This window comes from Natrix helvetica (assembly GCF_964273705.1).
Source record: "Natrix helvetica genome assembly, chromosome: 1".
Taxonomy (NCBI): Eukaryota; Metazoa; Chordata; class Lepidosauria; order Squamata; family Natricidae; genus Natrix; species Natrix helvetica.
In genome coordinates, this window is record NC_138548.1 from 218,457,882 (window position 1) to 218,471,557 (window position 13,676).

General features: G+C 43.7%; 1 protein-coding gene across 5 annotated transcripts in view; it reads left to right on the forward strand.

The window, feature by feature from the left end:
- The window catches only part of NCKAP5L (NCK associated protein 5 like), a 62,216-nt gene that overhangs the window by 21,611 nt on the left and 26,929 nt on the right, over positions 1-13,676 (forward strand). For 2 of the 5 annotated variants that reach the window (XM_081935276.1, XM_081935275.1), the window contains exon 1: positions 10,666-10,847. The exons of 1 other annotated variant lie outside the window; for it this stretch is intronic. The gene's annotated coding sequence lies outside the window, so the exon portion shown is untranslated. Of the gene's footprint in view, positions 1-10,665; positions 10,848-12,001; positions 12,191-13,676 lie in introns of those variants that run through there. 2 more of the 5 variants (XM_081935272.1, XM_081935274.1) reach the window with 2 other exon arrangements.

Consider the following 13,676-nt stretch of genomic DNA (forward strand, 5'->3'; position numbering starts at 1 on the left):
TAAAGCAACAAACCCGTCTGGATCTAATCCCATTGCTCCTTCCCACTGCCCAACCTGCCTGGTGTTTCTTTAAATTCTCTGGGTTCCACCTTGTCAGTCCACGTGGATATATTTTTTTTAAAATCTATAAGCAAAAGGGAAAGCAGCTTCGGCATCCTTGGTGCTCTTTGAGCTTGGCTGTTTGTTTGCAGATGTTGAATTACCTAACTAGGTAACATCATCAGATGTGGTGAATGTGGAATTTGCTCTTTGTTTACGTACAGTAGCTAGCCCTGCCTGTGTTGGTGGTGGGGTGGTGGGTTTTTTCCTTGCTAGCTCCTTGATTAGGGTATTTTCTATTTGATTGTTTGTCTCTGTGATCAATCCTTGATTAGGACATTGTACACATCTTGGCCTTCAGTTGTAGGCAGCTTTCCACAACTGAAATCCAAGAGATGGGGGAACAATTTGTCCTCTCTTTGTGGAGAGAGGTGGTTACGCTTTGTGTTTTTTCATCATGTCTGAAAATAAGTTTGATTGAGACACATGCCATCTTGCTCCTTATTATGTTACAGAGCCCAGGGGGGAAAAAAACCCTGTTCATAAACTTTGCACTTTTGCCTCTCACGTTCTCTTGATATCGCTCCTGCTCACTGGGCTGAAACACAAAACATCAGCAGAGCCCCAGCTCACTATAGAAGCAAAGCGACACTGATAACAGATGTTTCTGTTTTTGTGGGGACTCTCTATGGAATACCAAGGCCATATGTCATTCTGGGCAGGTGATAAAACCTGTTTGAAGATGGCAGTGGCGAACTGCTTCAATATTGTTTCCAGGAAAACTAATAAAAGGGAGTTTTTACCTTTCCTATTGGAGCTGCCGTTTTCTCCCGTCCCTCTCTGTTGTACAGTGTCTTGGTTTGAATTAGGAGGCATAAAGGGAACTAGCAGATCTTCTTAAGTCGAATGAGGCGAATGACTTCTCCAAAATAGCGTGAGCAATCTAAAGTAGAATTGGAAAATTGGTATTTTTAAGGATGGCCATGGTGTTTCAGCCGAGAATTGGGAAGGCCATTGGGGTTCATGTATTTCTGAAAATCTTGTTTAATCCATTTCTGGAGTAGAGTAGCTGCAGGCTGCAAAGAGGACATACTTCGTTTTCTGAATGCTCCTTTGCCTATGTCCAGAGGGCTGAAAATGAAACGGTGTGTGTGTACCCATATTATGTGGGCATCTGCATAATTTTGTATTTATTTATTTATTTTGTCATGTTTATGTTGTGCATATTACAGGTGGAGACCCTTTGAGACCCGTATGCAAAGTAATTTCATTTTAATGTATGCTGATTAGTGCACATTCAAAGTGACAATAAAGTTATTCTAAATCTAAGCCTTTCCCGTCTCCGTGCCTCACATTGCAATGAGGACTGGAAAGATGGGGCGGAATGGATGCTCCATGTTAATCTCCGGGGTTTTCTTTTGAGAGTTTATCTGACCTAATGCCCAAGTAAGCCTCCTTAGAACATGGCTTGAAGAACAAAAACAAAACCAGCCCTAGCTTCCACCTTAAACAAAATCCCAGCCTAATTTTGAATCAGCACGTCTAGCTCAGCATGACGTGGAAAGAATGAATGTGCTTGGGACAGCAGAAAATCAGTGTAAATCTTCCAAGAGCTCCTCATAGCTTGCTAACCAATCTAAGGGGGCAATAATATTATGTGTATCCTAGCAGCAACGCTTACTGGCACATCTCTACCTACCTTCAATCTGTATGCCCCTAAGTTTTCCCTGCGGTGTTCTCTAACATAGGGGGATGTTCTGAGAACTGTAGGTTTGAAACTATGAATTCTCCCAATTCAGCAATTTTTCTTTGCTCCTCTTGCGATTTCTCACTGAAGAAATCTTTTAAAGCTGACCTTTCAACGTTTGTCCCTTGCTATTCAATTCCTGCTGTATGAAATCATAAGGAGCCCCCACCCCTCCGTATCTCAGTATGAATTTTTTAAGAACATTCCTCGCCTGCTCCTTCTCATTTGTCCTGGTTCTGTGGTCAGCAAATTGATGTGAAACGCACTCCCTGAAAGCAGAGCTTGAAAATTGCCATCTTCATCTTTCTGCCAAGATTTTAGAGAAGAGGAAAAAGCCGCCATGTCCTTCAGGCCAGAAGATGCAACAGGTAGAGCATCTGCTGCAAAGTTTTTTTTTTAAGATTAAAGAAACAGGTGAAGAAAAGGTTCTAGTGTACCTACGAGAAAAATAGCAGTGTGCAAGAATAGTTGGTGTAGGAAGACACTGTTGGAAAAGGTGTGCATGTGGAAGCCAAGGCTTAACAGTGTCATTGTTGCTCGTGTACTCAGACTCAACCGATGGCAGTATGGTTAGCAGTGTTGCTTTCCCATAAGAGGGCAACGTTAACGTTGCAACAGGTAAACAAAACATTATTATTAGACAGCCTGTGTTCTATTCCACCAACAAGCTGGGAATTTTGTTTCTTCCAAGTCTAGATGGCTTCTAATAATCTTACCTGTAAAAGATCTGTTGGATGGTCATGTTGTGGTGAAAGCAACTAAAAGCTAAAGGATGAGATCTGATAAAGTTTAAAAGCATTCATCCTATTCAAATTAATGGCTTAAACCAATGCGTAACTTTTCTAACATACATTCTAACCTAAGTAAAAGGATCTTGAGGAGATCTTTAAGAACTGCATTAGGCAGGCTCCTTACTCAGTTTAATCTATTCCCTCTGTTTTGGAGAATGCTAAATACAATAAGACAGCATACAATGGTGTTTCTCTAACAGTATTCAATGTTTTTTTTGGGGGGGGGCAGGAATGGTAGTCCTAAACTAGTACACTATGCATCTGTTAAGCATGCCCCAAAGATCCCCTTTTTAAGACTGAAAGAGCTCCTGAATTTCCCAGTTTCATCTCTCTGTGCACTGCATCAAACAGGCTAGGTGTGAATGTTTATAGAACAAAATGTCTAGAAATGTAACATGTGCAGACATGATCTGTTCCCAAACTCTGTGTCATCCCCAGCTAAAAATATTATGGTGTCTGTAATGTTCTGGAGTTGCTTAAACTTTTGTTAATGTTGTTAATGGTTAGAGAACCTCGGGCATCCTTACCGATGAGTTATCTTCCATATTTCTTGTCTCAGCTGCAGAGGGCTGTAGATGAAATGGATTATTTGCATTCTGAGTTCAAGTGGGGATATTTTAAGGCAACAGCATTGTTTTTTGGATGTCCTCTAGAGGGATCAGGAAAGAGGTGGTATGACTGCCTTGATCCTCCTGGATCTCTCAGTGGCTTTCAATACCATCAATCATAGACCAGTTTCAGGCATTGAGAGTGGGGAGATACAGTTTTGGAGTGGTTTTTCTCCTTTCTCCATAGCTAGTTCCAGTCAGCGTTAGTGTGGACCTAGCTTTAGCTCCTCACAATGTGGAACATACAATAATACAATACAATACAATAGTAGAGTTGGAAGGGACCTTGGAGGTCTTCTAGTCCAACCCCCTGCCTAGGCAGGAAACCCTATACCATTTCAGACAGATGGCTATCCAACATCTTCTTAAAGACTTCCAGTGTTGGGGCATTCACAACTTCTGGAGGCAAGCTGTTCCACTGATTAATTGTTCTCACTGTCAGGAAGTTTCTCCTCAGTTCTAAGTTGCTTCTCTCCTTGATTAGTTTCCACCCATTGCTTCTTGTTCTACCCTCAGGTGCCTTGGAGAATAGTTTGACTCCCTCTTCTTTGTGGCAACCCCTGAGATATTGGAACACTGCTATCATGTCTCCCCTAGTCCTTCTTTCTCTTAAGCTAAACATACCCAGTTCCTGCAACCGTTCTTCATATGTTTTAGTCTCCAGTCCCCTAATCATCTTTGACATCTCAGGGGTTGGATGTCTCACTGTTCCTCTTTAAATATCTACATGAAAACCAGCCAGGGCTGGCATGCAATTTTGAGCTCTTCCTGAATTTGTCGCTTCTTGCTGGAAGATTTTGGGAGCTTTGCAGAGATGTAGCCCTTTACAGCTTTTCAAAAGGCTAAAAGCATAGGAGTCTGCTAGATCCCAGGGAGAAGGGCGTTTCACAGGGCAGTACTGCTAATAGAAAAGGCACACTTCCTAGCCTCATTAAATAGCAACACTTAAGGGATGGGTCTCAGGGTATTACTATCCTGTCTGGCCTAGAGGAGCAAGCAGAAACCTTCAGGAGAGGCACTCCTAAACATTACCTGACTTTCTGCCATGTAGGGCTATAAAGGTGGTAACCGGCACCTTAAATTATGCCCAGAAAGAAACTGGGAACCAGTGCAACTTACATAGCAGGTGTGTATCATGAGTAAACTAAGGGGTGCCCAGCATTGTGTGAGTTGCAGCATTCTGCACCACTTGTAATTTCCTGATGCTCTAAAAAAGGGCAGCCCTATGTAGGGCACACTGCATTTCCAAGAGAAAGTAACCAAAACATGAATGAGCGTCAGCAAGGCCTCAAAGTCCAGGAGTGGTACAATTGGTGTACAATTGTCAGTGACGTGCGGTGAGCTTTACGGCTGGTGAGGCTAGTGACGTCATCAGCGTGAGCCGCGGTCCCCTTCATGTTGACTCAGGAAGGAGGGGAATGAGACCACGTCAGCCTCCCTCCTGCGCACATCCCATTCCCCGCCTTCCTAAGTCAACATGAAGGGGACCACGGAGCGTGCTCCGCGGGACCACGGCTCACGCTCCGCGGTCCCCTTCATGTTGACTTAGGAAGGCGGGGAATGGGACGTGCGCAGGAGGGAGGCTGAGGCTAGAGGAGCCTCCTGCACACGTGGTCCCATTCCCCTCCTTCCTGACTCCTGAGTCAACATGAAGGGGACCATGGAGCGCTCCCATTCCCAACCACGTGTGCAGAAGGCTCCTCAGAGCCTTTTCCCTTTTCCCTTTTTTTTTAATTTTCATGATGAGAGCGGTGCGGCTCTGCCTCCCCTGACCGCACGTCCCTGACAATTGTGTCTCCCCCCTCCAGGGACTTGGGTAGTATAAGACTGAAGCATTGTATAGAATGATTGATGGATTGGAGATGATGGGTCAGGCTCCTGGTTTTCCCTTCCCTTCTCCTATCCTCTCCTCTTTTTGGTTTTATTATTATTTATTATTGTAAAACCCAGAGTTGAGTTTTACAAGATGGGTGGCCATATATATCTTTTAAATAAATACATGTCATCTCAAAGGAAATTAGTTAAGACTAAGCTGTTTTAATAAATGGTATTTATTGTTTTTAATTTTTGCCTGAAAAGCTAATTATATTTGCTTGAAGGTTTGCATGTTATTTTCAGCAAAGTATTAGCCTAATAAATTATTATGATTATCTCCTGTGGTAAATTCTCCAGATCAACCATATATATTCTGCTTCAATTTTTTTTTACATTAAATAGCTTTTTCACCAACATAAAAATAATAATTAATTTTAGGGCTGAAGATGATAGCTTGATTTAGAATACTTGTATATATATAAAGCTGCAAAGAAGCCAAGAATTCCCATCAGCGCAGGGGAAATGTCTGAATTACAATTTAGGTAAAATAGTGAAAGTTGACTCTCGGCTCAGTTGCTCTAAATAGGAAGCTTGATCGGAATTTTCTTAAAGTGGAATTTTCAAATTAAAGAAGTAATACTATTTCATTATTTCACAGTATCTGCAAGATAGATACCATAATTGATTGCATTGCTCTCCTGCATTTCTATTGATTGTTTAAGATGGCAGCCTGTACAGGTTTGATGACACAGCAGCCATTTTATCTGGTACAGGTAGTCCTTGCTTTATGACCAGAATTTCCATTGTTAAGCAAGGCAGTTGTTAAGTGAGTTGCACCCAAATTTACAACCTTTTTGATGCTTTAAGCCAGGGATGTCAAACTCGTTGTCATGTTGTCGTCACGTGACATATTGTGACTTTACCCCCTCTGCAAAAATGGGGGTGGGCGTGAGTTTAACACTTTGGATTGATTGATTTATGAAATTTATTTTGCCGCCTATTCGCAAATGGCGACTCAAGGCAGCTTACAAGAATATAAAAACCTCATATAAAAATAAATAAAGCTAATACAAGAGACAATCATATAATAAATTAATAAAATATTATAATAAAACACCCCCCCCCCATCCCTGACCCGGCGACAACACATCACACAAGCTATCCAATGGACTCCATCCCACTTTGTGTTCCCCAGGCCCACTGGCAGAATCAAGTCTTCAACGCCTTCCGGAAGAGTGTTAGAGTGGGAGCCCTTCTAATCTCTGAGGGAATGATGTTCCAGAGAGAGGGAGCCACCACAGAGAAGGTTCTTCTTCTGGGCCTCACCAGCTGTATCTCCCTAGGGCAGAGGTGTCCAAACTTTGGAACTTTAAGACATGTGGACTTCAACTCCCAGAATTCCCCAGCCAGCCATGCTGGCTGGGGAATTCTGGGAGTTGAAGTCCACAAGTCTTAAAGTTCCCAAGTTTCGACACCCCTGCCATAGGGGATGGAACCCGCAACATTCTTTTCCTCCCCACTACGGTGGATCGGGTAGATGTGAGACGGTCCCTCAGATAACCTGGTCCCAAGCCATGAAGGACTTTAAAGGTGACAACCAGCACCTTGAATTGCACTAGGAAGCAAATCGGCAACCAATGCAGCTCCCGCAGGAGAGATAATATATGTGCACACCGAGGTCTGCACAAAACCTTGCGGGCCACCGCATTTTGCACCAACTGGAGCTTCCCAATTCTCTTCAAGGGCAGCCCTATATAGAGCGTGAATCCCTGCTATTGTTATGTGAACCATGCCATTTTTAAACAATTCTAGCTTTTCCCATTAACTTTGCCTGCTGGAAGCCAGCTGGGAACATTGTAAATGGCGATCACATGACCTCAGAATGCTGCAACCATTGTAAATGCTGAATGCAAAGCAACCAAATTTTGATCATGTGATTGTGGCGATACTGCGTCAGTTGCAGGGGTGGGTTCCTGCCGGTTCTAACCTCTTCTGTAGAAGGGGTTCCACAAATCTACAGTGCCGTTTAGAACTGATTCCAGCTCCCTCCCCCCGCCCATCCGCACATCATCAAGATGAAGAGCAAGAGGAGGAATTCTGAGAATTGAAGTCCACAAGTCTTAAAGCTGTCAAGTTTGAACACCCCTGGACTTTTTTTTTTTCTAAATGGTTAGGGGTGCAAGGGTCGTGTAACTTGACAGCTTTAAGACTTGCGTGCTTCAAATGCCAGAGTTTCTGAGCCAACATTTTGGTTGCTAAGCAAAAGCGTTGTTAAGTGAGTTTCACTACATTTTACAAGTTGGCCATGCCCACCCAGTCACATGACTGCCAAGCCACTCCCACTCGGTCACATGGCTGGCAAGCCACTCCCGCAAAGCAGGCCACACCTACAGAAGAGGTTCTAAAAAAATTTGAAACCCACCACTGGTCGGTTGTAAGGGCAAGAATAGGATGCAAGTCACATTTTTCAGCGTCATTGTAACTTTGAATAGTTAGTAAATGATTGGTTGTAAATCAAGGATTATCTGTATACTTGGCAGCAAGAGACCAATGACCCACTTATCCCATTGAGTAGGGACTTGAACTTAGAGCCCCATGGTTCCAGTCCAACACCTTGTCTAATATATGTCTCTCTCTTTCCAGCTGCCAATATTTGTAGATATTTAAAATTATTGATGAAATATAAAACAATTTAATTGGGCTAAAATAGTCTTTTAATTTAAAAATGAAATGATGTTTTGGTGTTTTCTGTGGTGGTTTTTTGAAAAGAGCAGTTTTTACGAGAGAGAGAGAGAGTTTCAAAAGAAATTTTGCCTCCTCCTGGTCTAAGGTGAAAATAGTTAATTATTCAATTTCCTATACAAAAAGTATAAACTATAGGAGGTTTCTTTATACGTATAGCCTAATGTGCTTGGCATATACTTTAGAGAGTTTCAGTAAGAAATAGATTAAATTGGGTTCATTAATTGTAATTAACTGCTGCCACCTTATATTCTGTCATAAACGGGCACAATAATGCATTGCCTAAATTACAGTAAGCTGTAATGTGGTTTGCTTAGATTTGGTTCTGTATAATTTATGAACTCAACTATGGTTTCTTGTTTAATGTTACCTACAAACCAGGGCACCGGCTGTGTCCACATGATACAACTGCTGTAGCTACAATTTTGCGATCACAACTTTCCAAATAGTGAGGCTAGACCTTAAACATTCAAAGAGCCACAAAAGTCTTAACCGGAAGCCCCTGGTTCAATTCTGGAGCCAACCGGAAATCCAGTTCACCCACCATAGAGTCTCCTCCTAGTGCGGCATCCTTTTTCCTCTACCTGTCCTAACTGAAAGCCCTATCAATTGTGGTGCTGATTGGCGATAGGGAGCTGCAGCAGTGGGATGAAAGAGCCACATGCGGCTCCAGAGACTCAGGCTACAGACCCCCCGTTCTAGACAGAATAACTCAAGAGAAGCCATGGTTTGTAGTTTATTAAGTACAAACTACAGTAACAATTAACAAATCGTGTTTCTACATAACATAATTGCTTTAATATGATTCATTAAGATGGATGAACCAGGTGCAAGATGTGTGTGCTATTGCAATTTTTATAGTTACATAACTGTAAGAAGTTTATGTTTTAGTCATTTTAAGAGGGGTGATGCTATTTTTCTTAGTTCCCAAGAATATTATCTTTTACTGTAGACCCCAGATTATTCTTGTTTCATTACCCTACTCCATTTTAATTACTCTGGGAAGATGTTGTTAGTTGCGAAATAGTGTCCGACCCATCGCGACCCCAGGGACAACATTCCTCCAGGCCTTCCTGTCCTGTACCATCCTCTGGAGTCCATTTAAGCTCACGTCTACTGCTTCTGCTTCAGTGACTCCATCCAGCCACCTCCTTCTCTGTCATCCCCTTCTTCTTTTGCCCTCAGTTTTTCCCAGCATTAGGAGGCTCTTCTCCAGTGAGTCCTTCCTTCTCATTAGGTGGCCAAAGTATTTGAGTTTCATCTTCAGGATCTGGCCTTCTAGAGAGCAGTCAGGGTTGATGATATCTAGGACTGACCGGTTTGATTGCCTTGCAGTCCAAGGGACTCGCAGGAATCTTCTCCAGCACCATATTCAAAGGCCTCAATTCTTTTGACGCTCAACCTTCCTTACGGTCCAACTTTCACAGCCATACATTGCAACTGGGAAAACCACAGTCTTGACTATATACACTTTTGTTGGCAGGGTGAAGTCTCTGCTTTTTAGTATGCTGTCTAGATTTGCCATAGCTTTCCTCCCTAGGAGCAAGCGTCTTTTAATTTCTTGGCTGCATTCCCCATCTGCAATAATCTTGGAGTCCAGGAAAGTAAAATCTATCACTACCTCCATTTCTTCCCCATCTATTTGCCAAGTGTTGAGCGGGCCGGATGCCATGATCTTAGTTTTCTTAATGTTGAGTTTCAAGCCAATTTTTGCACACTCCTTCTTCACCCGCATCAAGAGGAATTTTAGTTCCTCTTCACTCTGGAAAGATAGGGGCAAGCAAATCATTTCCAAATGATTGCTAAGAGAAGTGTTACTGCTTTTTACATGGAGGTTTCTTTCACACCTTCCTATCATGGTCACCAAATAGTTCTAAAAAAAGGGAGCTGCAGCTGCAAAATTGTTAGGAGGATTAAAGATCTCTCATTCATGTGTGACTTTTCTTAGAACGGTCTGTCTCCAAATTCCTGCTTGTCTCTCTCTTAGTAAACAGTTGAGGCTACAAAGCCACAAACAGCTAACTTTCACAAGCATTGGGGTAGGGTAAAGCTGAAAGGGTTTGGGGGGAATAGGTGTAGATGCCAAGAGTTTGCTGTAATGGTTTTTCTGCTTTTATTGTGCTTAATGCTTTTACTGCTGTTTGTAAGCCGCCCAAGGTTATGTTGCATAAGATGGGCAGCTCTAATAACTAAAAGCAGAAAATTGAGCAGGATCATCTCTACCTCCACTGTAGAGGCTTTTGAAATCCACAGCTGTAGAGCAAGAACAGAATATTTCCAATGGAGGGAAACTGTGGAGAAAGGAACATGGGCTTTTCATTCTTCTCATTTGAGGGCCCCTGATTCCAGAGTGTCCTTGAGACAAAAGAACAGACTGCATGGGGTAAAAGTGATTTTTTTTCCCGGTTTGAGGCCATTGCCAAACAGGCCACAGGGCTAGGAATGGAAAACATGACCTTGGGGACCTCGGTTAGATGTCCTCTGGGAGATTGCCCTAAGATATCAGTCATTTTTGCTGATGATCTTATTTGGGGGGAGACACATAGTTAGGGTCCCCCAGGAATTCACCTTACAAATTATTTGCTAGAATTGGGGGGGGGGGGGGAAATGTTACCCTTTTGAGCATACCAGCAACTCCTTATAGGAGTTTGTTCTCTAAAGGTACAAACCTGAACAGAAATATATATGTATGTATGTGGGGCGGGTGGAAATATCTGGATTAACTGCCGCTCTATTTGGCAATCTGATTTCTGTGGAATCCTGCAATGCCCCTCACACACATGTATGTATTATGATCATAATCATCCTTAATTCTGAAAGCGGCTGCATTTATCCACCCCACCCCGCTTTGCAGCCCTCTCGGCAACGCTGCTTGGGTAGATTCCCCCTTCCCTTCCCTCGGTAGTGGAAATCCCCCTTCAAGCCAGATGGACTGCGAAAAGGATGAGTGGGGGGCGGAGGGTCTGGGCCGAGACGGGCCGCGCTGAGGTGGGGAGACGGATAAGGCGGAGCTCCGAGCCGTGAGTTTCCTTCTGCCTCCGCCTCCGCACCACCCAACAATAGCAGGCCCCGAGTCGGGCCGCGTCGCAGGAGGATGCGTCAAAGGTACCGGGAAGGGGGGGCCTTCGTGGCGTAGGTTAGCTCAGGCTCGGTCCCCCAGCCCCACCGTTTTTAGGGGCTGGAGGAGCGGGCAGTGGTGGGGATGAAGTTGAAGAGCGCTGGCGGAGAGACTGAGGAAGGGGTTACTTGGTGGGGCTTAAAAGGAGACGGGCGGGTGGGAAGAGGACGAGCGCTTTGGAAAATCGGGTGTCTGAAAACGGAGCGCTAGCTGGGGGAGCCGCTGCTGCAGCAGGAGCCCTTCAAGGGAGCCCCGGAGCTGCGAGGGGAGGGAGCTGCCCCGACTTGGGAGCCGTGTAGTTTGAAAGAGAAACAGCAGCTGCGCGTTTCCAAAAAGCTCTCCCGGAGCCGGCAAGGGACGTGTGGATCGAGGGCGCGTATAGGATTTGCTGGAGAGGAGGACTTGGTGCTGGGTAGGCTCGGAAGGGCTGTAGAGAGCTTTGCGGGGCGGGGGGAGGGAGCGGCGGGGAAATACGGTCGTCGCCCCGAAACTGGGTTTGGGGACCTGTGAAGTTCCGCTGTTAGGACGATGCATCGGTAGCGGAGGAGCAGGGATCCCGAGGGAGGCTGTTGCAGAAGGGCGAAATCTGAGATTTCTTCGCTTCTGCGGCAGGATAGCGTTTGTTCTTTAGAGGGGGGGGGGGAAGAGACCACTACAGTTGCATTTCTTTTCTTGCTGGGGATTTAGATTGAAGTGACGCCCAGATGCCTCCGCGTTCCCTGCAGTCCGTGAGCTCTGTTTAAGGGCTCTTTGTGCCATGCATACTGAGATTGGCCCTGCAGTTTCCCCTTTTTTCCCTCCCCCCCCCGGTCCAAATCGGAAATGTAATGCAGCCAAGAAAATGCAGGCTTTCCAGCACGCTAGTTTAGATCTGCTGAATGCCCTTGACTGCTTAAGTAGCCCTGGAGTAAGTATCCTGGTAGGTGCGAAGGCCAGCCAGGACTGTTTCTTGACGTGCAGCAAGGTACGTGTAAGATGTATGAGACAGAGGAGGCGTCTTTTTTGCAAGAGACTCTGGGAACTTGGACAGGGGGTGGGGTTGGTTTCAAAAGAAATGGGCACTATTTGCAAGGCAGAGGCTGCCTTTTTACAGGGAGCTTCCAGTGTGGTTTATCGAACTATTTGCAAAAGTCACTGTTGAATCAGAAATCCCATAGACAAAATTCATTCATTCACTGTATGTCTCAGAGAATGTCACAGATGTCAGGATGGTGGGAGTGTTAAGGGGGCCACAAGTGAAAAGCTTTGGTGCCAAGACTGTCTCCTGGGCCAGCTTTAGCCTGATCAAGATTGGGAACTCCTATGTAAATAGGGGATCTTTTTGCATCTGGTATGTTGGGGTTGCATCTGTCAAGATTTCCTTTAAAAAGGAAAATAAAAGCATGTTACTAGGGTTTTTTTTTCTTTTGAGAGAGAGCCAAACTATATTACACTTACTTTCTTGTTGGAGCTCCAATTAAGGTGGGAATTTTATTTTCCCAATTCTCTTGCCCAAACCTGCTTGCCCTAGTTTTCTTCCAAGCTCAATCATATAATTCTGAGGTTTTTGATGTTGCCTTTAAAAAGCAGTATTCAAACAGTTTATTTTTGTGTTGTTTTATGAAAATATTAAAATATGTAGGGTGCTTCTACTAGTTTCTGTAGATAACTCCTGGATTTTTTTCCCCTCACCCAGTTCTTCTGAGGATTTTGGAAACTATTCTGTCTCCCCTGGGCTGGCAAATAGTGAAAACTCCTGGGATTGTGGACGCTAAGCATAAATTTCTGTGGTGGTTGACTGAACTAATTCATTCCTCTCTTGAGACTCCTTTTTCTTTGAGTTCCACTACTGAGACACAGCAAAAGAACTAATTATTACTGAATGTAGAGTAATCAAAATGTCAAAACCAGTGAATGCATTGCAAGGAAAGTAGATTCCTTAAGCTTTGCTTTTTAAAAATATGGTTAAGCCAGACATATTTTTAACATGGCCAAGATGGTTTAAATATATCTTAGCTGTTCTGAAAATAGATGCATTTTATCCTGGAGCACTGGAGCAGTGTTTCTCAACCTGAGCAATTTTAAGATGTGTGGACTTCAACTCCCAGGATTCCCTAGCCAGACATGCCTCTTTAAAAAGCCAAGGTTGAAAACCTTGCCCTGGAACAAAATTATGGGATGGGATAACTGAATGGGGTCAGAGGGGAGAGAAGATGCTCAAGTGGATGATTTTTTTATTAGTATTTTGCATTTTTGTTCCCCGAAATCTGCAGAGCAGTTTTCTTGTGTTTTTTAAAATGATTTTGCAGGGAAATATGAAGGTGGAACATCTATACATATCTGCAACTTCCATAGATTTTTTTTCAAAAACAATATTTGAACCTATGGAAGGGGTGAGGCTGAATACTAATCCTGCATTGCATATGTTTTATGTTCTCAAAGCTAAATTGAAATGCTGGGTTCTTCCTCCAGGGATGAAATTAGTGGCGACTGCATTTGTCTTCATCCTCTTATATTCTTCAGGGGATTATTCAACAATTTAGAATAGAAAATGAATACAGTGATCTAACTTTTCCTCCTTCAGACCACTCTGAAGTAATTTCTTCAGCGATTCTGTAATTGGAAAAAGAATTATTTGAGTTAGCTGGCTAACCCCCCCTCCCCGCCCCCTGCTTTTTCCAATTATAGCCATTGCGGTTCAAACATCTGGCAAAGACCAGGCTGGAGAAGATTGAGCTATAGGATAAAGATTCTCCTATAATCTCTTTAATCTTGCTTCCTATTATAGAAATAAATTCCCATGGAAGTGGTTTGAGGTTTTTTTTCCCCCAGAAAGA